The 25,429-nt window shown below is 43.4% G+C and overlaps 1 pseudogene; it reads right to left on the minus strand.

Annotated features, from left to right (window-relative positions):
- Window positions 1-25,429, minus strand: part of LOC110697899 — a 70,455-nt pseudogene that overhangs the window by 4,215 nt on the left and 40,811 nt on the right.

The raw sequence follows: 25,429 nt of genomic DNA on the forward strand, positions 1-25,429 counted from the left end.
TATCTACTTAATAGAAAGAGTAATAGGACAAAACCTTATTGGGAAGACTTCATTGAGTATGTTGAAGGCGGGAGACTACGAGCCGAATGTAAGTACTGTGATAAAACTTATGCTGCTGATGGAAGCCTTAATGGTTCAAAAAATATTAAAAAAACATGCATAATCATGTCTTAATAATCCTACCAATGTAAATAAGGGCAAAGAAAAACAAACTGAATTGTTTTTTTGAGTCCCTCAGGAGAGTTACAATTCCAAGAATGTGCGTCGACCGTCTGTACCTACAAAACCACGGAAAACTCCGGTTGGGTGGAGTTCTGTCTCCAACGATCAAGTTAGAACGTATCTGGATGTATAAAAGTGCGGAATGTAAAGGTTTTTCTCTCGGATTCTGAGAGAATTCTGTAATTAATATTGCTCGAGTTTTGTGTGTATATTCATGAATGTGCAATAAATGAGGATTTTCCTCTATTTATAGTGCGAGGGGATCAGTTCCCCTTTCAAGGGTTGGAGTGCCACGTGTCACTACGTGATTGGTCCACGTGGACAGGGGGGTAGTGTTACCCTAAACATTTGCCCCTCATAGGCGCCACGTGGCACCTGTGACAAGTGTCATGATGTGAGGAGGTGACGTTTCGTCTCCTTCTCTCTCTCTTTTTGTTTGTTTTTTTTGAATTTGAATTTGAATTTGAATTTGGAAGGTGATAGTTTGCCTTCTGGGGTTCTCTATAAGTAGAGACCCCCTCCCCTCATTTTCACACTTTGCAATTTTTGAGAAATTTTTCTGAGAAAAGAGAGCTCTGATACCGGCTGCTAGTTCTTGCACAACCGTCTTCCTTTTCTTCACTCAACCGGTTACCGTCTGAGTGCTTCTTCATTCAAAACATATTAAAACCACCTGAGGGTCTCTTGACATCCTCCTAGCTTTTAACACACCCACAGCCGGTCAACCGTATGGGGTATCTTCAAGCAAAACTTCAGAGGAACGCTTGGGTTTTTCTCCAATTCACTTGCTCTTTAAGTGGGTACATCCGGGCAACCGTCTGGGTATCTAGCAAGCAACACAGAGAATTCCGGCTGCTGATCCAGATAGTCAACCTCCTTCAAACTCAAAACTTCTTCGAGGTACCGTCTCTACTCCTTGCAACTTTTTTGAGTTTTTCCGGTTGTATAGCTTGTAAAGAATAATGGAATCACCCAACACACACACGGCACGGCCTAGGACAGTTGTCAGCCGGTCACCGGATACGGCTGAGTCTAGGACTAGGAATGCCGTCTGGGGGTTTTTGGACCACCCTTACTCTTCTGCAAATCCGACCGTCTCTGTTCATGTGCATGACAGAATGCTCGGACGAGACGGACGGCTGTAGACCCTGACTACCAATCAGACGGCTCAGCCGAAGCTCCGGCTGACCTTGTACATTATGACCATCCGGGTGTACCTAGCACGCCTAGTGATGACATTTTAGAAGAGTCTGAGGATAGGCGGTGAAGAGATCGTCCAACAATCAGACTCTTCATAGTCTACCTTGGAACCGGATGCCCCCCAAGGGAATGAGGAGGCGTATAAATGACCCTCCATCAATAATCCAATAGAGGCACACATGACCGCCAGGGATGTGGTCACTCTGAACGCTACCTTACCCGGATTTTTAAAGAAGTGCCCGGTTGGGAAAGGATGGGAAATTGTAGTGCCGCCTGTAGAGGTAATCGTCGTCTGGGATGATGATCTTGACCATGCCAACGACTATTTCGGCTGCTATGAGGTAGCATTTAAATCCGGCCTTCGGTTCCCCCTCCACAATACAATAAAAGCCATTCTAAGAGGCTACAACCTTGGCGTTTGGCAATTAACACCTAATTCCTGGGTGAATATAATAGGATACATTGCCGCTTGCGAAATGCAGGACATAACGCCTAGTTGGGAGGCGTTTGCACATATGTACTACCTCAGCCATGCCCCAGGCTGCTGGAATGCGTGGTATACATTGACCACGCATTCAGAATACACAATGACGCTTGACAAGCCGTCAAAGTGGAGCAGCTGGAAGAGCAATTTTTACTTGGTTTCTTCTCCATCGTTGTGTCTGAACCACCGGCTGAGTCACTACAATAAGCACCCGACTCTCCTTGGAAAGAAATGCGCCCTTCCCAGAGTACCGGAAGAGGCTTGGATGCAAATAATGGAGACGAGGCTCTTTAAGGGAACCTCAATGCCTTTGGATGATGGGATTGAAATCATTGTCCCCAAGAACTGGGTCCCTCATCCGGACTGGCTTTCCTTTCCGCCCGTGGCCTTAGCACAATGTTTAGCAGACGTATGGTGACTGATAACCGGCACTTTATGCCACCTGTATCTTTCTTGAATGGCATTTGAATTTTTGATTTTCTTCTTTGTAGAGAAAGGATTAGAGATGGTGCCTCTAGAGAAGACACTCGCTAAATTGGCTGCTCAGATCTGGAAGGATCAGTTAGAGAAGAAGAGGGCCCAACTGGTGGCCAAGGATGATGGGGTAAGCTCCGGCTGATATTACCGTCTGTATAGTTTGACGTCAATTATGATATTAACCGGTTTCTTTGTTTCTTTTTTCAGACGGGGAGCAAGAACATTCCTCGCTCCCTGACAAAGATGCTAAAAAGACCGGGCGAGGAGCCCTCCCAGCCTCCTTCCAAGTCTAGGAGGACTCCGGCTGCCCCTCCCTCTTCCGGAAGGCCGCTTGTGCCTGACAGGCCCACCTCAGCAGGCAAGAGCCTGAAAGACCTTGGCCTAAACACAGGGCCGGCTGAGGTTGAGATGAGGGAGCCTGAAACTCCCTTAAGCCGGCAGCTTGCTGTAGCGACTAGTTCTAATGCGGCTTGGGGTGGGATGACCCCTCAGCCTGGAAATGAAGGTATGGCTCTCACCTTTGATCCCCCCTGGCCGATTGAGCCTATGCGAGTCAAGTCCCAAGCTACCCAATCAGGGGATTCTTTAGGCTGCCGACAGAATATAGGTGTCGCCTATGCTTAATACTTAACGAATGAATCTGTTGGTGCAGATGCCTCTTCCCGTTGGCCTGAGCTCCAACAATATGCCAAGAGGATGTTGAGGACCCTTACCCGGTCCGAAGAGGAGGCGGTGCCGGGTGTGCACCAGGTCTACATTGACCGCATCAACTAGCTGCTTGCTGAGGTAATTAGCCGGTTGGGGTGCTTTTTTACAATTTACTCTTTTGCCGATTGTACCACAATTGAGAGGCTAACCCTTTTCCAGCTGGTTTTGATGGTGATGTTAAGATTAGACGGCCTTAAGGTTCCCTTGAGGAAGAAGCAAGAGGAGGTAAGAGACGTCAATTGGCAGGCGACTGACCTTATTGACGTTACTCAATACAACACTTTAATGTATGAAATACAAACTAAAAGTCGGGAGATGAAACAGGAGGAGACAATCAAGGAGCTCATTGCGGTCGTTGACGCGACCAACAAGAAGGCGGCTGACTTTGAGCTGCAAGTTAAAAACTTCCAGGCCGACGTCAAAGCGCTGGGGGATGCCGACAAAGAGAACACCCAACTGAGGGCCGACGTTTCCTGGCTGAAGAACGAGCTGGCCAGACGCAAGCTGATCACAAGGCCAAGCTAGAAGCCGAGCAGGACCAGCTGGTTGCTGAAAATGAGCGGGACTGTGAGGCTCGCATGAAAATGGCCTGGACCCTCATCCACCCGGACACCGAATGGGAGTTTTTCGAGCTAAGGTATAAGTACGCCACCGAGGTGTACGACGCTCAAACTCTTGGGCTTGAGAAGTCGGCTCCCTTCGAGGAATGGGTTGGCATTGTCGAGGAAGATGGGGAGGAGCAGGCGGAAGAACGAGCGCTGACTGATGCTAATCAGGCCCAGCAAACTCAGGATGCTCCTCCATCCGGCCAGGGCCAGACGTCAGACGTCTCAGCAATGAATCTTGATTGTTTTTCTTTTTCTATCTCAGGCCTGCGAGCCGAGTATTTCATGTATTCTTCTTTTCCCCGGACGTAGTTTCGGCTGACAATGATTTTTGATTAATAGAATTTGCCGACTGAGTCGATTTTTCCCATATTTGCCTTTGATATATATATATGCTTCAATTTTTGCAACTTTTCTAGTATGCTCGTACTAATCTTTTCTTTTTGCAATTTGACTCAACACATGCGGTATGCTGGATGCATTGGCTTTACCTGCCCCTAGACGGTTGTTTTCTTGATATTGCCCAACCCTAAGCAGTCAGCCGTCCAAACAAGCATCCGAACGGATAGGCAAACGGTCATTGACCGTATCTAAAGAAGTAGAGTTATTTTCTAAGTTTGATTAGCAGACGATGCCGGGTAGGACTAACCTAGAACATTCATTTAACCGCTGCGAGTTACCCTTTGGGTAGATGCCATCGCCGTTTGTTAGGATGCAGGCGGCCATTGGCCGGGCGTAGGCATCATAACCAGGTTATGAATTAACTGCTAAGGTTTTGACCTTGCTTAATTTTGGATTTTTTAACCGGTTGTAGTGCCTTTGGGCAAAGACCGGTTTTATTTGACCAAGATATCAGTTACCGTTTGTGTTGCTTTTAAGCAACGACCAGTTGTATCAAGGTTTCAACTGATCATTCAAACGGCCGTGAGTTATCTTAACCTAGACAGTCGGTTAAAGACGCTTAAGTTATGATTTATAGAACAATGTACCACCCAAATGGGAGATGCTCTCTTCAACGAATTCACCAAATGGGCGTCGCCGGTTGCCTGCTCATGTTGGAGCAGGCGGTTTAAAGGCTATCCGGCCATTGGCCTTATAAATAGCTGCTAAGTTTGAGACTTAGCCTATATATACTCAATTTAGAGCAGACGTATGCTCGGTTGTGCATTGCACAAATGGGACTTTGTACAAGAAAACATAAATAAAGCATCTTTTCATTAATATACTCTATTTACAAAGATTTACGAGTCTTTAGAAGTTGTACTTTTACAAGTTATCTACATTCCAAGTTCTGGCTAGCTGCCTACCGTCTGGAGTTTCCAGGCGGTAGGTGCCGCCTCTAACTTCTTCAAAATCCGGTAGGGGCCTTCCTAATTGGGGGTTAGCTTTCCTTGCTCATTGGCCCTACTGGTGGCATCCATTTTCCGTAACACAAAGTCCCCCACTTTTAAGGATCGTTTGTGCACTCTTTTGTTGTAGGCTCTCGTCATTCTCAGACGGTATATCTCATGACGCAAGGCGGTATTGCCCCTGCACTCCGAGAGTGAATCTAATGCTAGATGCATGGCCTCCCAATTATCCTCTTCATCATAGAGCATGATTCGGAGTGTTGGCTTGTAATGCTCAATAGGCAGGATGGCTTCAAAGCCGTATGTCATGAGAAACGGGGTTTCACCGGTTGCCCCCTTTTTAGTTGTTCTGATGGCCCATAGGACATGAGGCAACTCATCTGCCCATAGACCACCAGCCCTCTCAATTTTCTTCTTAGTGCCGTATGAGATGAGCTTGTTGAAGGCTTCAACCTGGTCGTTGCTTGGGGACGGCCAACTGATGCAAAACAATGTGAGATCCCTTGATCTCCCAACCAGCTCTTGAGGGTAGGTGTTTCATACTAAGGGCCATTGTCAAAGATCATAGACATATGTACCCCAAACCGGGTGATGATGTTCCTCCAAATAAAGGAGATGATATCCTTTGTCTTAATGCCCTTGACCGCCTTTCCTTCAACTCATTTGGTCAAATAATCTACAGCAACTAGGATGTACCTCCGTTCGCCTGTAGCTGGCGTATATGGACCCAGGATGTCCATGCCCCATTTTGGAAATGGAACCGGGCTGTAAATAGCCGTCAGATCGGTGGCCGTACGGTGTATGAGTTTGCCAAATTTTTGACACTTATCACACTTCTTCACCATTTCCATGGCGTCTGCCTCAAGAGTGTAGCCCTGTCGCATGGCCCTTTTGGCCAGAGTTCTACCGCCTATATGTGATGCACAAAAGCACGAGTGCAGATCCTCTAGAACTTCAGGGGTAACACATTTCAACAGCGGCTGGAGGTAACCCTTCCTGAAAAGCTCTCCATTATGGATCTCAAAACTTGCGGCTCGCTTCTTTAATGAAGTCGCTTCTAAAGGGGCATCCGGCAAAGTGTTGTCTGCCAGATAAGCCCGGATGACATCCATCCAGGTCGAGCTTTGGTCAATAACTCCAATGGGATCATGTTCAACACTTCTTTTTTCCATGACTTCCCAAAAGACTGACGTAGGCGTATCACAAGAGGCGGATGATGCTAGCTTAGATAGTGCATCCGCCTGATTATTTTCTGACTTGGGCACCTGACTGAGATGAAATTTGTCAAGTGTCCCGGCCTCGTCTTTGACCGCGTGCAGATATTTGATCATAGCCAGATGGGTGGCCTCGTAGTCACCATGGTATTGGCTAACGATCAACTGTGAGTTAGAACAGACGTCAACCTTTCTTGCCCCTGCCGCTTTACACATGCGGATACCGGCTAGCAGGGCCTCATATTCCGCCTCATTATTTGAAGCTTGGAACTTGAACTGCAGTGCATATTCATATTTGTCCCCTTCCGGAGACTTGCAAATTACGCCTGCACCACAACCGTTCATAGTAGAGCTCCCGTCTACATATACCTTCCAAACCTGATCAACACTTTCTGGCTGAACCGGTCTTGTCATTTCTACAATGAAGTCGGAAAACGCCTGACCTTTCACTGCCTTTCTTGGTTCGAAAGTTATTTCCAGACTTTGCATTTCAATAGCCCATTTAAGAATTCTGCCGGATGACTCGAAGGTTGTCATTGGCCGCTTAAGAGGTTGGTCTGTGTAGACCACCACCGGATGTGCCAAGAAGTAAGGTTTCAACTTCTTGATTGCCATGAAAACAACAAGGCCAAAATTTTCAACCAAGGGGTACCATAGCTTAGCATTTTGAAGAACATAACTAATGAAATAGACCGGGAGCTGATGCATCTCTCTCAGCTAGGAGAACGACACTAAGGGCATGATCTGAGATGACCAAATACATATAGAGAACCTCTCCTGCTAGAGGGCTAACTAGCCGTGGCAATGAGTGGAGGTGCTCTTTCAATTTCTAGAATGCCGCCTCAGCATTTCCCCCATTCAAATCTAGTCTTCTTTTTTATTGCCTGGAAGAAGTAGAGGCACTTGTCACCTGACCGACTGAGGAATTTCCCTAATTCCGTCACATAACCGGTAAGTTTTTGAACTTACTTGACAGTGCGGGGTGACTTCATGTCAATTACCGCCTGTACCTTCTCTGGATTGACCTCTATCCCCCTTTGATCAATCAAGAATCCGAGAAACTTCCCAGACTCAACACCTAAGACACACTTCCTGGGATTAAGCATGACCTTATGCCGCCTGAGGGTGGTAAAGGTTTCTCGGAGGTCAGCAAGGTGGTTCGTCTGTAGCTTAGATTTGATTATCATGTCATCAATGTACGCTTCTACATTCCTCCCAATTTGATTAATGAAGACTGTATTAATCATTTGTTGGAAGGTAGCAGGCGCATTCTTCAGCCCAAACAGCATCACCGTGTAACAAAATAACCCTTGTTCAGTGACAAATGTCGTCTTCTCTTGATATTTTTTTCACAAGGGTATCTGATGGAAGCCTGAGTAGGCGTCCATGAAGCTCATCAAGGCATAACCGGCTGTAGAGTCGACCAGACTGTCGATCTTTGGAAGTAGATAGCTATCCTTCAGGCATGCCTTGTTCAGATCTGTGTAATTAACACACATTCGACAAGTAACATTCGGCTTTTTAACAAGGACAATGTTTGCTACCCAATCCGGGTAGTAGCATTGCCGAATGAACCCGGCATCCATCAACTTCTTGACCTCGGCGGCAGCCGCCTGGGATCTTTCCCTACCGTGATTTCTCTTCTTTTTCCTAATCGGCTTCTTTTGTGGATCCACGGCGAGTTTGTGGACAGCAAGATCCGGGTTGACGCCTGACATCTCTTCCACTTCAAAGGCAAAAATATCTTTGAATTCTTTCAGCAGTTGGTGCAAATTTGCACCCAACTTGGCAAAAGCAACCGCCCTCACCTTAACGATTCATTCCGGATGGCTGTCGTCAAGAGCAATGTCAATATTTTCACCAGCCGACTAGGGACGGAGATCATCTGACCGTTCCTCGATTAGTGATTGCTATTGCTTCTCTTTTTTTATGTCCACCAAGTGGTCCGCCTTTCTCTTTTTGCCGGCTGCTTTAGGAGTAGGCTCACCTTCCTTGAAGTCATCAAGGTCAATGGGTTCCTCACTTTGGCTGGCTGCGACCACAGTAGGCTTGAAGTCTGAGATATAGCACTCCCTTGCCATCTTCTGATCCCCATTCAGGGAACCCACTGTCCCATCATCCCTCTCAAATTTCAGCAGCATGAGGGATAGGATGATGACTGCTTTGGACTCGTTGAGGGTTGGACAACCCAAAATGAGATTGTAAGCGGTATTCCTCAACCACTAAGAACATGAAGACCATGTGTCGTCCCTCCCCCTTTTCTCCTAGCCGGATGGGTAGGTCAATCCTTCATTCCCACCGGATACACTACCCCTCCCCCAAAACCAACTAAGGGGTGAGAGACTTTGTGCATGCTGCTAGGCTTGTACTTGAGCTTTGCCAAGCATCGATAGCTGATAAGGTCAGACGAGCTCCCGGTATCAATAAGGATCCGGCCCACTCGTTGGTTGGCAACCTTGCAATCGATGACTATGGGGTCATCATGAGGCCGCCTGACCTTGCTCCAGTCCTTCTCAAAGATGATGACCTCATGGAAGGTGTCTTTCGACGCCTGGCCCTCATCCATTGTGTTGACCTCCAACTTTCTAATGTTGTCCTTGGTGCCCCGGATGGTTGGACCCTTCCCGCGAAATTGCCTGCTATAATAAAGATTTGCTCTTCATCAGTGTCAGAGCTTATGGCAAGGTTGTCCGGCTTCTTATACGGCTGCCCACTGTTTGTTCTGGGGTTACCCTTGGTCTTCAAAATGTAGGACTTCAAAGCCCCCTCACCAACCAGACGATCCAATAACCGCCTGAGGCTATAGCAGCCATTGGTGTCATGGCCTATATCCTCATGGAAATGGCGGTACTTGCTCTTGTCCCGGATTTTGATGGGACATTTCATTGCAGCCGGTTTCTCAATGGTCATTCGGTCTTTAATCTCCATGAGGATGGAGGAGCAGTCCTTGTTGAACTCGTACTTGGGGACGTGCGGCTTCAACTCTTTTTTTTTCTTTTGGGACGGCTGACCAGAATTGTCCGCCACCCAACTTCTTTTCTTTTCTTGCTCTCCTCTTTTTTAACCGGCTGAGCTGCCCGGTTGTCTTTTTTGTCGGACTTTTTAGGGTCCGACGATTGCTTAATGGCACAGAGCTTCGTTGCCTGTATATAGGCTTCGACTTCCATCAGAGCTTCTTGGAGGGTAGCCACCCTCTTTCTGACTAAGTTGAATTTGAAAGTCGACCCGGCTTTCAGACCCTTGAAGAAGTCTATGTAGGCGACCTCGTCAGACAGCCCTTGAATCTGAATTCTCATCATATTGATCCGCCTGACATAGGACCTTAGCCCTTCTCTATCTCCCTGCTGAATAGCCCCCAAATCAAGACTTGTCTTTTTAGCTGGGATGTTCATAGAGAAGTTGGATGCAAACAAGTATGCGAGCGTCTTAAAGTTGTTGATGCATTCGGCTGGCAGATTGCCAAACCATCGTTGGGTTATACCCTTCAATGTCGCCGGGAAGCATCGGCACTAGGCGGTGTCATCCAACCCCTGTATATACATGAGGTTGGTGTAAGCCATTAAGTGGTCTTCTGGGTTGGTGGTACCGTCATAGGTTCCAACCAACATATTCTTAACCTTGGCCGGCTGAGCCGCCTCGGTTATCTCCCTAGAGAATGCAGACGACTATTCCCCAAGGTTTAGCAGTCGGAGCTTCCAGTCCATTGGCTAGACATTTTGTGCCGCCTGACCCCCGAAGAGGACCGGCTGCATGTAGGATGATCCATACGGCATGTATGGGCGTTAGGGCACATACGGAGCCGGTTGGATGATCTGAGGGCCAGTAAGTGCGGACAAGTCACTTAACTGACTCTCTCGGTTTGTTTCCGAATACTTCATTAAAGTATTCTGGAAATTGTCTGGGTAAGTCGACGTTGAGGCCGAATCAGACAACTATTGACTTCTTTTTTGCTGGATTAATATCCGGGCATCTGAGTAAGTCCTTTTTGATCCATCCGGCTGAACTTGTCGGATGATCTTCCTTTTCCCTGATTCAGGGAAGCAGAGCTTCGATAGATTGATCATGGGCCCATTCGTCCACTTTGGTTTAGGGTGAGGAGTAGGCACACGATCTTTCACGTGCTTCTTCCCTGAGGGAGAAGGCTTCTTGGCCGACTGACCCTTGTTGGTGCCAGTTAACTTGTTTATCAGGTCCTTAATATCCTCTTTGAAACTCGTCATGAATTTCATGAGTTCATCTCTAGTGATGGGAGTAGCACCCTCCGCCGCCTGGGGTCGCCCAGCTGGCTAAACGGTTGGGTTGCTTGGACCAGCTTTGTCTTTGCCTTGTTCCCTTGTTTCCTTAGAACGGGTGCGTCTTGTTATATGTGTCTTACGGCTCATTTTATTAATACTTGGACCTCAATACAACGAATCAATTATATGTGTCTTATGGCTCATTTTATTGATAGTGAGTGGAAATTGCATAAAAAGATAATAAATTCAGGGAAGCTGTCAAGAACTTATTGGAAGAATTCAATATAATCAGTTGGGTTTATAGCAGTTCCATTGTTTATCTGCATTAATATATGAACAACATTTCTCCTTTCGGAATCTCGTGAGAATAAAAAATTGCTTCCGAAGTTATGAAGTCTTCTCTTTAAAAAAGTGATATTTTCCCTGTCTTTTGCTACATCCACTGTCATTTGATTTTTCTCCACATTCATGTGTAAGAATCATAGACATCGTCTATAATAAAGATATACTCCTTCCGTCCCCAAATATTTCTCACATTTGACTTTTCACAGTCTCCAAAACGTGTTATAAAATGTATATATCTCCAATTCCATACACGTAAAAAATTTAAAAACTTGATATTTACAAAATATACAATATGACGAATCCGACAGGATCTTATATGAACATATAGTCTCTTATATATTAACGGGAATTTATGGACAATTTTTATAAAATTTGACCCAAATATTGAAAATGTGACAAACATTTAAGGACAGAGGGAGTATTTTCCCGTTCAATGTATGTTGGCTGCATTTTTCATGTGCTATAGCGCTCCAATGTATTGGTATGTAATTATGTATAACAAAATAATATACATGACATTTATTGTACTATATTTTGTCAGAATCTATCTATTAAAAGCCAGATATTGTGAGAAACTACTTAATCAAAAAGTAAAATGTTGTCAAATACTACCTTTGGCCGGATTTCTACCGTTGACCTAATTTTCTGGCGTTGAACGAACCTCAAAACTCCCTTGAAACACTCTAAGGGTTGGTTTTCAAGGCACTTTCAGTTGATTTGGTAGTTGGTGGGGGTGTATTCTGGCTACAGGAAAGTGGTTTTGGGGTTGGAGGGTGGTTTCGGCGTGGCAAAGAAGTTTCAAGTGAGTTGTGTTGGTTTCAGGGGTGATTTGAGGCCGTGAACGCCGAAATATTAGTTCAAAAGTGGAAATCCGACTAGAGATACGCTAGGCGAAAAATGGTATTTAGCACCAGTTCAAACCCCCCATTTAGCATCGGTTTTGAACCGGTCCAGATTTGAGGGATGCCAAAAACTTGAAGATTTCGCACCGGTTCAAAACTGGTGCCAATTCTAACATTTAGTACCGGTTAACCGGTGCAAAGTACACTCTTTGGCACCGGTTAACCGGTGCTAGAAGTACCAGGCGTGCTTTTTTTTTTTTACATATAATTGGCACCGATTTCAAGCCTGAACTGGTGCCTTTAACTGTTTTTTTTTTGTTTTTCGGCAATAAATAATAATATTAATACTAATAATAATAATAATAAACCTGTACATCCTGCATTAATTCTACCATTATTATAATATATTATAATAACAATAATAATTATAAATATTCTTATTATTATTATTATTATTATTATTATAATAATAATAATAATAATTTCTAAATTGAAATAATAACAACAATACATAAATATTAATTAATAATTCCAAATGTAATACAATGAAGGGTCATATTTACAATTCCTCAAAAAAAAAAAGTGTCATATTTACAAACAATACTAATAAATAATGTAGTTAAAAAGTTAACAAAATACATATTCCAATAGAAATGACATTTACAAATTAATGGTGATGAAAGACGCCAACATGTCTCGAACTTCATTAAGTTCCTTACTTGTCAACGGACCTCCCTTTTGTACCTTGCAAAACTTGGAATAAACAAAAATTATGTTAGATTAATTACTTAGGTTATGCATGTAAAAATACATTTACAAGTTCACTTAGGCAAAAATTTATTACTCAGGCCTATATGACTACTACTTCGCCTATTTTCTACATTTCTTATCAAATGAACTAATTCTTTCTCATAACATGTCAATATTACTTAGTTATAGGCGGCTAAGGCTTGAAATCACATGAAAAGGGCAATTTAAGGATTTTAGAACGCATTTTCATCCAAAATGGCCCAAATAAGGCTTATATGACTACTAGAATGCCTATTTCCTACATTTCTTATCAAATCAACTCATTTTTTCTCATAACATGTCAATATTACTTAGTTATAGGCGGCTAAGGCTTGAAATCATATGAACAGAGCAATGCAAGGATTTTAGGACACATTTTCATCCAAAATGGCCCAAATAAGGCTTATATGACTACTAGGATGCCTATTTCCTACATTTCGTATCAAATCACATGAAAAGAGCAAATTAACTAAGTCAATGGCATACCTCATAAAGCTGTAGTGTGTACGTACAACGACTCACTATGTCAAACATGAATCTCATCACGTATAGGCCAAAATCATCTCCGTTATCTTGTTGTGCGCACTAGCATAGGAACAAAGTACATGAATAAAACATGCATAGCAAATTAGCAACATCGTACGCATTGTTTATTACGAAAATCACAATATCATGTGGCATTACCATCGGTGATTTCCATGTAGGACCGTCACGAGCTCGACAATTTATCTTCTTCATAACACTATAGAAAAGTAAGTTCAAATTTGATTAGTATGACTAATAAATGAGTTAGGTAATGATAATCAACACTAGGTAGCTATATTTTGTTTTGCGGTATGAACTTCACGAGGATCTTTTTGGATGAGGCAATCGAGCTGAATCAAATAGGAAGATTGTGTTATTGGAAACACAAATCACAGCAGGGTCCAATGCAAACTACATAAATTCACAATAGACAAACAAATCAATAATTAGGAGTCAACATATAATCAGGGGAAACAAATGAATTTGACATGGTTAGACGTACTCCTCATAACATGGGGCGAATTTGAACTTGTCTCCTGCACGCATTGATTCCTTGATACTCCTTTCAACATAGTATAACACGTTAGGGTGGTTGCCTAAGATTCTAGTAGTGGAGGTCTGCTCGGGGCATAACCATCCAAGTTGACAAGGAGAATTAATGTCACGTAAGTGCTCTTGTAGTGCTGATATGTCGTGTTTTGTGTATATTATTTGGCTTATTTTTAGTTAGCTTTGTTAGTTTAGTTGAGTATTTGAGTCCATTTTGGTGTATTTTGGTTTAGTTTCGATGATTCGATACTTTTATGGGTAGTTTCGTTGTTTTTGATGTATTTCAGGAATAATGGAGCTAATTTGGATATATTACGAAGCCATGAAGCTAAACCGAGGCCCACGAAGCTTGTTGATTGAAGAAAAGAACGATTTAGGGCCTTTTGGAGCTAGGCACGGCCGTGCCTAGCTGAGGCACGTCCGTGCCTCCAAGTCAGTATACACAGTTTTGAGTTTCGACACTAGGCACGTTCGTGCCCAAGACTGCAGTTCAGCACTCGTCAAGAGGCACGTCCGTGCCTCAGTCAGGCACGTTCGTGCCTGAAAGTCAGAAGACTGCAGAATTACACTCGTCAAGAGGCACGTCAGTGCCTGGAAGTCAGTAGCCAAAGGAAGATATGCTCGCATAGAGGCACGTCCGTGCCTATGGAGAGGCACGTCCGTGCCTCCTGGGATCCTTGTGCGCCAAGCTTTTTGCCGACTTTCTTATCTTTTCTAGGGCTATATTTATACTAAGTGGTGTTTTATTATTTCATTAAGTTTTTATTAGTCTCTAGTTTTACTTTGTTAAGAACTAGTTCTCTCCATTTATTTTCCAAGTTTTTGTAATTCAAGATTCAAGATTCAAGCTTTCTACTTTCAATTTTATTCAAGATTTGGTATTTATTTTTCATCCTTTGTTATTTAATTATGTTTTCATTATTTATTATTGTTTTTGTTTCTTTAATCATGTGTGAGTAGATTCTTTAATTCAAGGTCTAGTGTAGCCCTATTATTATTGATGTATGAATTAAATCTTTAAATTCTTTAATAACTTTAACAATTGAATTGCTAAATTGATTGTGATTATGCCAATACTAGGTTAGACGTAACTATAGTATTGCGATTATTCCATTGTTTTTATCACAGCGAGAGTTGGGTATAAACGGATTTGAGTAAACTAATTTAGGGTTTGATTCATATCACGAGAGTAGTTATGCTTGATAATTGGGAAGTCAGAGTAATGTGTTTAATGTCTTTAATATGCATGATACCATGAGAATATGATTGATTGTATGTTAGGGAAGCCATTGATACTCGAGAGAGATCCTTGGTATTTATTAGGGTTTACTTTTCCCCGTTCGATTGAAATCGTATGTTAAGGGTAGAATTACAATTGCATCGATAATAATTGTGGTGAAACTAGATCTTGGATGTTTTAAGTACTTGATTTAATCATCTCATTTAGTTTATTTTCGAATTCTTCTCATACTTAGTTCCTTAGATAATTGATTATAATTGATTCTTGCTTAGTAGAAATTCAAGTCTATTTAATTATTTCTAAACCTTAGTCTCTTGGGATCCGACCCTTATTTGCCAGTCTACATTAGTATTGGTCTGTTAGGTTATCTTTGATAGGTACGCGACACGCCTACCAAGTGCTCTGCATGCATGATAATACAATATTAATGGAAAAATAAACGACAATGACCACTAATCTGAATAACATAATTTAAGTGGCATTGAATTACCTCATGAATGTTTGAATGAGGGAAATGTTAAGCATTGAACCACTTAGAAATTCCTTCACATCTTCTTTGGTAATCCATGCAATTGCATCCTCATCAGAGTGGAACAATGCCTTAGGTAGTGCAACTTCAATGGGAGTGTCACTAGGCAACATACTAACAACATTGTGTAGAAAAGTTAAATCCTTAGAGAGCGATTGAAGGACTGTGTCTCCAATAAGTGGAGTAGCTTGCATGGCTGAACCTCTCGAAGAGTTCTTCTTCGATACTTTTTCACTCTCCGACCGTTGTTCACTCATCTTCTTTGTAGGTTGATCAATGCTTTTAGGCTGCTCCACCCTCCTTCTCTTTGAAGTTTGGCTTTTATTCGAAATCTGATAAAACGAATCACGTAATTGGTTAGAAAAGAAATCCATCCAACTCTTGGGAAGATAATCGGGCATAGAGTAAAGAGTGATGAACCCAAAATCTTACCTCGTTGATCAACCTTACCCAAGCACATGGCCATTGCACAAAGCTACCTTTTGCTTCCTAAAGTGTAGTAAGGCCATACTCCTCTACGGAAACCGGTACTAGGATGTCCTCGAACCTTGCAATCACAAAATTGATCCCGACCGAGTAATGTTGTGGTCTAAGCGGTCGCAAATGGACTGTACCACAGGTCGGTTGTGCACTAGCATATGCAACCAAATGCAAAGCTCCACTGTTTGATAGCCCTGGGTGTAGAAGTGCATAATGGGTCTCTTCCTACACCAATTTAGAAGATCACTTATAAGAACCAAACATATCACAAGGGGTCTTTTCCTACACAATTGATAATGTAACGAAATTCACTACGCTAGAACTACACAAAATCACCTGTAAATCTGGAAATTCATGAGGTGATGGATTATCAAGCTCCCTCGAGTCCGCATGTGTAGGAGTACCAACCTGCAATAGTAAATTAATAATGCCACCTTAGATCCCACGTAACTCAATATGCCAAAACTAATAGATTTGAAACTACCTCATGTATCTCATCGTCTCGATGTGTCTCATCTTCTCCTTGTCCTTGTGGGTGACTACATAAGTCGACCAGTGTAGTCGAGGGGAACGTTAAGCCCGACAAGTTCATTTGCTTCGCCCAAGCATTAAATTCATCTCGCATCTCGTTGCGTACTCGTTCCTTAATTGATGCCACCTTGGCATCCAAGTCATGTGGTGAGTTAACACTTGCTCGAGATCTTCCTAATTTGGTGTATTCTGCACCCATCACCTTTTCCCATCCTAGCAATGTCCCTCCCGCACCTAATACCCGTCCTACATGGTAGGTCTTTCCCAAAGCCAAGGTGAAAGGGTCTTTTCTACAATTGGGACAAGCTTGCCTTCAACTAGTTCTTCAATGTACTCAAGCTGTAGCAAAATAAAAAAGGTAACATGAATATAGTTACTATTTATGTATAGTGATATTTATGCAAAAGCTTCATAAAGTTCACAAGTTCATAGTTAGCTTACAATTTTATCCTTTCTTTGGTTTCCGGAGCCTTAATGACCCATTTTCCGATTTCCTTGTCACGCGCATGCAGAGAACAAATGAAATCGCCAGCACGACTCACCAACGTAGTGATCGTGGAATCAGAGGGTTATTTGGATGACCCTAGAAGCGAAGTGGGGTATACTCCCTCCTTGACCCACGTTTCCCTCCATTCACCAAATGTCTTACACCCCATACGATGGGTGTATTGCCTCTGCAATGCATTTTTGGAATTTTGCTCCTGAAGTTCCTACATAATTAGAAATGTTAGTATCATTACTTCAAAAAGAGTCAATATATTATACAACTGTCATCAGATTTACCTAAACTTACAATTGCTTCCTTTTTACTTCTTTGAAGAACGAAAGCTTCCCAATCATCCTTCGATACGCTTGGCCATTGTTTCCATGGGAGTTGCTCTTCCTTGATAAATTCATCATTTCCACCTCCATTATCCTTTCCCTGGCAAGCTTTCTTCTTCTTTGGTTTTCTCACAACTCTCTTAGTGATTCACCCACGAACTAAGGTGGTCTTGAAGCCTCTGAATCTTTCCGCTAGTAAAGATTCAAACACCCTTCGCTTGGCGGCATCATTCGGAATATTAAACAGACTTTGCAAGCAAAAATAAAAGCGATTATTAGTTTCACCTTTTAAATAACAATAAGGTGAAGGTATTTATAATTGTGTAAATGTGCAAACAAAACACTTACCCTTGTATCATTCCTAAATGTTTGATTCAAGCCCGGAGATACTTCCTGCCAACCAAGTGTAATGGGGATTTTTTGCGCACATAGGCCAACGTGAACAACATATTGACGACGCCATTTGCCCGTAGGTTGGCCTATCTTGTCATACTCCAGGACCATGGAACCGATGGATTCTTGAAACTTGTTGTCGGACCCCTAACCTTTTTCTTAGCCGGTGCCTTCACCCCCCCTCCCCCTTCACCCAATAACTTAATTCACAGCAAGCCATCAATATAATAGGCTTTAAAGGAAACCGGAAAGGCAAGCTCACCAGACACTGTTCGAGGGGGAGCTGCCGTGACAAGAAGGTCGTTGTGGTTGAGGGGGAGTCGTGCGCACTTCAATGACAAACCCTAGATTACAAGAACCTTAAATTTACTAAACTAAAAATAAAATCAATGACAAACCCTAGATTGCAAAGGAATTCGATAATTTAAAAAGGACTAAGAAAAAATCTTACCTCGAAGCTACTTCAATGGAGGTAAGAAAGCTCAAAGCTGCTTCAATGGAGAATAAAGAGCACTACGAGCTTCAATGGAGGAGAGATGTGGAGAGAGAAGGAGGTGCAGCGTGAGTAAAGCTCATAAACCGCTTCAATGGAGAATAAGAAACTTCAGAGGTGGTGGAAGAGAAGGGCGAAAATTTGGGAGGGAAAACAGAAATAATGAAAAGCAGGGGGAAAGAAAGAAGAAGAAGAGGGAGCCCGATTTTTTATTTTAATTTCGTACGGTTTGAACCGTTGCTAAAACATTATTCCGCACCGGTTTGTTTGAACCGGTGCGAAAATTCTTCCCCTCCTTTTGTTTGTTTGTTTTTTTTTTTTTTTAAATTCGCACCGGTTTGAACCGCTGCTAATAATATAATTTCGCACCGGTTTGGTTGGAACCGGTGCGAAAACTCTTTCCCTCAATCCCGCCTATTTTTTTGGCACCAGTTTTTAAAAACCGGTGCGAAAAGGGTGGTGCTGATTTCGGTTTTTCTACTAGTGATAGTACTTTACAGTATTTTAACTTTTATTAAGTAGTTTTTTACAACGCTTTTTTGATTAGGTTGTCTTACAAAGTCTAGGTTTTATTAGGTGGTTTTCGACAAAAAAAAATCCTTTTTTTATACACAAATTAGCTAATAATCCCTTTTATGACATGTTTTTATACACAAATTAGCTAATATGACAAATAATGATATACATTGTTCCGGGGTTTTTTTGTTTCCTACGGGAGAGTTACGTCACCAAGACTGGATTCCCTACCAGTCGTACCTGCAAAACAACGGAAGCTCCTGCTGGTAGGAATTTCGCTTCCAAAGATCAAGTTAGAACCAGTCGAAGTAAGGTAAAAAGTGCGGAAAGTAAAAGTAGATCTTCTCGGATCCCCAGATAAGGTGTTTTCTCTGATGTGAGAGAATTAATTGTGTTGTAATAAATGAAAGTGTCCCCAAAATGGGGTAAATCTTCCGATTCATAGGGTCATTGGTAAATGTGCCCTTAGTCATTTTGACCTAGATTGGTGGGCTGCGCCGCTTTGTGGCTTTCTCGGGAATTGGGCCATGAAGGCCGTCTTTTTCCCTTCTAATTAGGAAGGACACATGTGTAGCTGGTGGTTGGTCCTGTTTGGACCTCTCTTAGACTACCACGTGTCAGCTTCTTATTGGGCCATGTGGCTTAGGGTTTTAACCCAAATCATTTGCCCCTCACAGGGGTCACGTGGCATGCCATGTGGCACATGTAATACGTTTCAAGATTTCATTGGTGAACTGTAAAAAAACCATTTACCTTCTGGGAAAATTACGGGAATGCCCCTAGAATTACTCCTCTTTAAATAATGTTTTACCCCCCTCATTTTTGAGGTTTCCCACAAAAGTCTAAAGAGAGAGTCAAAACTTCTTAGAGAGATGTAAAACCTCCATCCCTGCTGAGAGGCTTTTGCCAAGATGCATTACTTGAGTCGCAACCCAGGCGGCTCGCGAGCGTGGTACACATTGACCACCTACCCCGAATATCTCATGACCCTAGACACCGTCTAAGTGGTCCGACTGGAAGAACAAGTTTTATCTTGTCTCTTCCCCCAAACGGCGAGAAAACTTCGAGTATCGTCGTTACAATAAGAAACCGGATTTGGTGGGTCAGAAGTGTGCCCTGCCCCGGATCCCGGATGAGGACTATGATGAAATAATAGCACCGAATTTCTTTGGGCTAACTATCACGACCGTGTCAACCGGAGAACTAATAAGTGTACCCAAGAACTGGGTACCAAAGCATGAGTGGCTGAGAGACGAGGCGTTCTTATCCACCTACGGTCTAAGCACCATGTTTGATCGACATATGTAGACATCCGACATTCTTATGCCGCCTTTATTATTTCTATACCTTTGCAATTTTCTTAATTTGCTTGGTGATATGACAGACAATTCTTTTTGCAGAAATCGGCAGAAGCATGCTTCTAGAGGACAAAATGCCTGCCCGCTCTGCAACTTAAATCAGAAAAGACAATGCAAAGAAAAAGAAGGCCCAGCTGGCAGCCAAGGGTCAGGTATGGTCCGCTTTCCATAGTCTTCACTTTGCCTCTTTTAATATAGAGACGGTTTTGATCGATTGTGCCTTTAACACGAATTTCTTTGTCCAGGATGGAGACAAGGGGCCTCCCAGATCCCTTTCAAAGCAATTCAAGAGGAAGCCTAAGGACGAGGTCAAGAGCTTAGCCAAGTCTAGGAAGGTGTCTTTCACTCAGTCGGTTCCTGATATCTCGCTTGGGAAGGGTCGTCTGATCGTCGTTGGGAAGAGTATAAAAAATTATGGTCTTGGGTTTGACCTTGCAAACAAGTCGGGTGCCTCTGAGGTGCCAAAGGGTGGCAAGCCACCCAAAACTACAAGTGGTTCTGCAGCGGCTGTAGGTAATCTAAGCCTTCAACCAACATCCCAAGGTACGAATGACCCCTTCAACATTGCTTTTGCCCTTCCTTGGCCCATACGGGTCAAGTCACACTCTCAACAGCAGTCAGAAGGTTCTTCAGGTAGCCGGCAGTCTATTGGTGGCGTCTATGGTGCTTTCTCACCAAATCTTCCTTATGCTGCAGATTTATCCCCCAGATGGCTGGATGTGCAACATTTCTCCAAGACCATGCTGAGGTCAATATCCAAGGAAGATAAGGAGGCCATTCCTAGGGTACATATGTTCAATGTTGAACGCATCCTTTCCTTGCTGTCTGAGGTAGCTTAACTTAACTATCAGATACTTTTTAATATAATGCCGGTTGTATTTTTAATATGCCGTTTGTACAATATAATGCAGGCGATGCTGTGAGTAGATGGGATAAAAGGTCGTGCGCCCGCAAACAGGAAGAGGTAAGGAAGGCCAAAATAAGGGCGAATGAGTCAGCCGACATTGCCCGATATCAATGTACAATAAATGATCTTAAGACTAAGGCTAAGTTACTAACGCAAGCGGACTCCATCAGACGTTTGATGGCTGCGCTGGATGAGGCAAACAAGAAAGCCTCCGACTTTGAGGCGGCACTTAAGAATGCTCAGTCAGAGCTTAAGGTTTTGGAGGGCGTTGATAAAGAGAACACCACTCTTCGGGCAGACGTCGGCCGCCTGAAGAATGAGCTGGTGGCTTCCCGCTCCAATTTTCGGACGACTTTGGAGGTTGAGCAAAGCCGCCTAATTGAGGAGAATGAATAAGACTGCGAGGACCGGATGAAGATGGCATGGGACCTTGTGCATCCGGGAGTCGAATGGGGTGTATTTTCCTTAAGATACCAATATGCAGATCTTGTTCTTACAACAAGGGCGGAGGGGAAGCCGGAGCCTGAGCCGTTTGAGGAATGGATGAACAAAGAGATCTCAGACAGGTGAGGAGCCAATTCATGGCGTGGGGGAGGGAGAGAAAGAGCAAGAGATAGAGGAAGGACAGGTGAACTCTACTCTACCCCTGCCTGGGAAAAGCGCGTCAGTGGCCCTGCCTCAGCAAGATTAGCTTTTATTTCTCTCTATTCGGCCTTTGGCCGTCTGCATTTCCGGCATGCGTGCCGAGTATTTCTGTTGTATTTTTTAACAATCTTTTTCAATTCCCCGGGCGTAGATTCGGTTTGACAATCTCTCTCCTAGCCTTTGGGTTGGGATTTATTTATGAAGTAGCCGACCGAGTTGGTTTTGTTCAATTTTTCAATTTTGCAACTCTTTGGTTTTTGCTGTATATGCTTTAATTTTTCCTAACTGGTAAATTGCATACGACAACTAACAAACCGGCAGGCCTCATGCCCCTAGGCGGCTGTGTGGTTGGTTTCAAAAAGTGGATTGATTGACTTAGGAACTTTTGATACTTTAAAGAGTATGTCAAGTTCCTTGGTCAATCAATCACTACCGTGATTGCCCCAAACCAAGTACACAACCGTCCAAGGTTCAGGCGGTATAAATTTGGATACCTAGACGGTTCTTGGAATTGCCTAATCCATTGAAAAAGGAAAACCTCCTTCACCGTCTGGGTCATCTTTCTAGTTGGAATAATATACTCAAGCGTCCTTTTGCCTTATTGGGAGGACTGTAAATTTATACAATTATTGTAAAATTTTAATCTAAACTTTAATGACGGTCGGATACCAGCTGGTGTCGATAAGACATACGGGTAATTATGTCGTTTAGGTTTCATTTTAGATTATTCAGATCAAACTGCTATGAGCTAACCCATATTGAGAGTCAATTGGGTTGTTTGTGTTTGATTTTATAGAGCAATGTACCACCCAAATGGGAGATGCTCTCTACGACGAATTCACCCAGAGGGGTGTCGCCGGATGTCCTACTCTTGTTGGAGCAGACGGTTGGTTTAGATTTCGCCGCCTGCACATTGCACAGGTGGTGTTCCCATTGGGAGACATATCTAATATAGCAAAAATAATCAAATTTGAAAATAAAAGGCAACTTTTCATTAATACGCTTTCATTTACAAAAAATTTACAAGTTTCAGAAGTAGTACTTTTTTAAGTTGTCTACATTCCAAGTTCTGGCTAGGTTTCTGCCGTCTAGAGTTTCCAGGCGGTAGGTTCCGCCTCTTAATTCTTCATAGATCCGGTAGGGACCTTCCCAATTGGGTGTCAACTTGCCTTGCTCATTGGCCCTACTCCTCCATTTTCCGTAACACAAAGTCCCCAACTTTCAAGTGCCGTTTGTTTGCTCTCTTGTTGTAGGCTCTTGTCATTCTCAGACGGTAAATCTCATGACGCAAGGCGACATTGCCCTTGTGTTCTGGGAGTGAGTCCAATGCTAGCCGCATGGCCTCATAGTTTACCTCTTCATCATACAACACAACATGACTCGAAGAGTCGGCTCATAATGTTCAATTGGTAAGACGGCTTCAGCACCATATACCATGAGGAATGGTGATTCGCGTGTTGCCTCTTTTGCTGTTGTTCTGATGGCCCATAGGACATGAGTTAACTCTTCTGCCTATAGATCGCCAGCACTTTTAATTTTCTTTTTTATATTGTTTGATATTAGCTTGTTGAAAGTTTCAACCTGGCTGTTTGCTTGGGCCTGACCGACTGATGCAAAGCAGTGAGAGATCCCTTGGTCTCCCAGCTAATTCTTGAGGGTAGGCGTCTCAAATTGGGGGCCATTGTCAAAGACCATAGACTAGGTACCCCAAACCGGGTGATGATGTTCTTCCAGATGAAGGAGATGACACCCTTTGTCTTGATGCCTTTGACCGCCTCTACCTCTACCCACTTGGTGAAGTAGTCAACAGCTACTAGAATATACCGCCGTCCGCTTGACGCACGAGTATATGGTCCTAAAATGTCCATGGCTCATTTGGAGAATGGTACTGGGCTATGAATGGCCTTCAGATCAGTGGCCGGACGACGGATGAGCTTGCCAAATCTTTGACACTTGTCACACTTCTTCACCATTTCCATGGCGTCTACCTCAAGAGTGGGCTAAAATTAGCCTTGTCGCCTGGCCCTTTCTGCTAGAGCTCTTCCGCCTATGTGTGAGGCGTAATAGCCCGAGTGTAGATCTTCTAGAATTTCCTGCCCCATCTCTTGGGTGATACATTTCAAGAGAGGTTGCAGAAAGCCCTTATTGAAAAGTTCTCCTTTACGAATATCAAAGTTGGCCGCACGCTTTTTCATTGCAGTCGTTTTTGGATATGTATCCGACAGAGTGCTGTCTAGCAGATAGGCTCGGATGCCCGTCCATCCAGGTTGAGCTTCGGTCTAGAACTCTAAGGGGATCTTCTTTAATACTTCGTTTTTCCATCACTTCCCAAAAGACTGACCGGGGTGTATCACAAAAGGCGGATGATGCAAGCTTAGAAAAAGCATTTGCTTGATTATTCTCTGATCTGGGCACTTGACTTAAATAGAATTCGTAAAGTGTCCCAGCTTCTGTCCTGATTGCCTGCAAGTACTTGATCATAGCCGGATGGGTGGCCTCATAGTCACCATGGTATTGGCTAACAACCAATTGAGAATTAGAGCAGGCGTCAATTTTTCTTGCCTATGCCGCCTTACACATGTGTATTCCGGCTAGTAGGGCTTTCATACTCAGCCTCATTATTCGAGGCCTGAAACTTGAACCGTAGTGTATACTCATATTTGTCCCCCTCAAGAGATTGACATATTATCCCTACACCACAACCGTTTATAGTAGAGCTCCCGTCTACATACACCTTCCAATCCTGATCAAGATTTTCAGGTTCAACCCGCCTTGTCATTTCAACAATGAAGTCGACAAACGCATGACCCTTCACTGCCTTCCTTGGTTCGAAAGAGATTTTAAGACTTTGCATTTCAATAGCCCATTTGAGCATTCGGCTGGATGACTCTAGAGTTGTCATTGGCCGCTTGAGAGGTTGGTCTGTATAGACTACCACCGGATGTGCCAAGAAATAAGTTTTCAACTTCTTGACTGCCATGAACAGGGCAAGACTGAATTTTTCAATCATAGAGTACCGGAGTTCTGCATTTCGACGCATATGGCTAATGAAGTAGACCGGGAGCTGATTGTCATCTCTCTCAGCAAGGAGAACAGCACTAAGAGAATGATCTGAGACGACTAAGTACATGTGAAGTGTCTCCTTGGGCAAAGGGCTGACAAGCCTTGGCAAGGAGTGCAAATGTTGTTTTAATTTTTGGAAGGCCGCCTCAGCATAATCCCCCCATTCAAACATAGTCTTCTTTCTGATTGCTTGGAAAAAATAAGGGAAATTCTACATGTTGGCCTCATGAATTTAACTTTTCTACGTGGAAGACGAACTTTTTTCCAACTCTCTTCAGTGACACCAAGGTTTAGAAAAATTGACCATAGTGACCTTTTTAAGGTTTATGGCTAACCTTTTTAGTTAAAAAGGTTAACCTTTGATATTTTTTATTTTATTTTATTAAAAAATTATTTAAATTATATTTTAAAATAATAAAAAAAAAAACAAAACAAAAAAATTCCCAGCTACCCCGCTAACCCTAACCTTGTCGGAATCCCGCCAGCCACCAACTCCCGACCATCGAACCACCTCCTAGCCAACTCCCGACCACCCAAACCACCTACTAGCCCAACCCCCGACCTCTAATTTTCGAGCATCCCACCTCCTTCCTCCTCCTCCATAATTTCCGACAGCCCATTCCTTCCTCCTTCCTCCCTCCTTCCTTTCTCTTTCCCTTCACTCTCCATTAATTCTGATCCCCTCCACCCAGCCACCCATGACTGACCACGCACCCTTGCCAACCTTCATTTGTTGTCCTTAATTTCTCTCTCTTTGTTTTCAATTTCCGGCCGCCGCCTACCCTCTTTCGACACCGAAATCTCAGCTCGCCCCCCTCGAATAACAGAACCCCTTTTTCGATTTCGAGGGTAGTCAGAAACTGGACAAGGGATCAGAGGGGGAGGGGCAGCAGCGGTCAGCAGGGGGG

The sequence above is a fragment of the Chenopodium quinoa genome, unplaced genomic scaffold, assembly GCF_001683475.1.
Source record: "Chenopodium quinoa cultivar QQ74 unplaced genomic scaffold, ASM168347v1, whole genome shotgun sequence".
Taxonomy (NCBI): domain Eukaryota; kingdom Viridiplantae; phylum Streptophyta; class Magnoliopsida; order Caryophyllales; family Amaranthaceae; genus Chenopodium; species Chenopodium quinoa.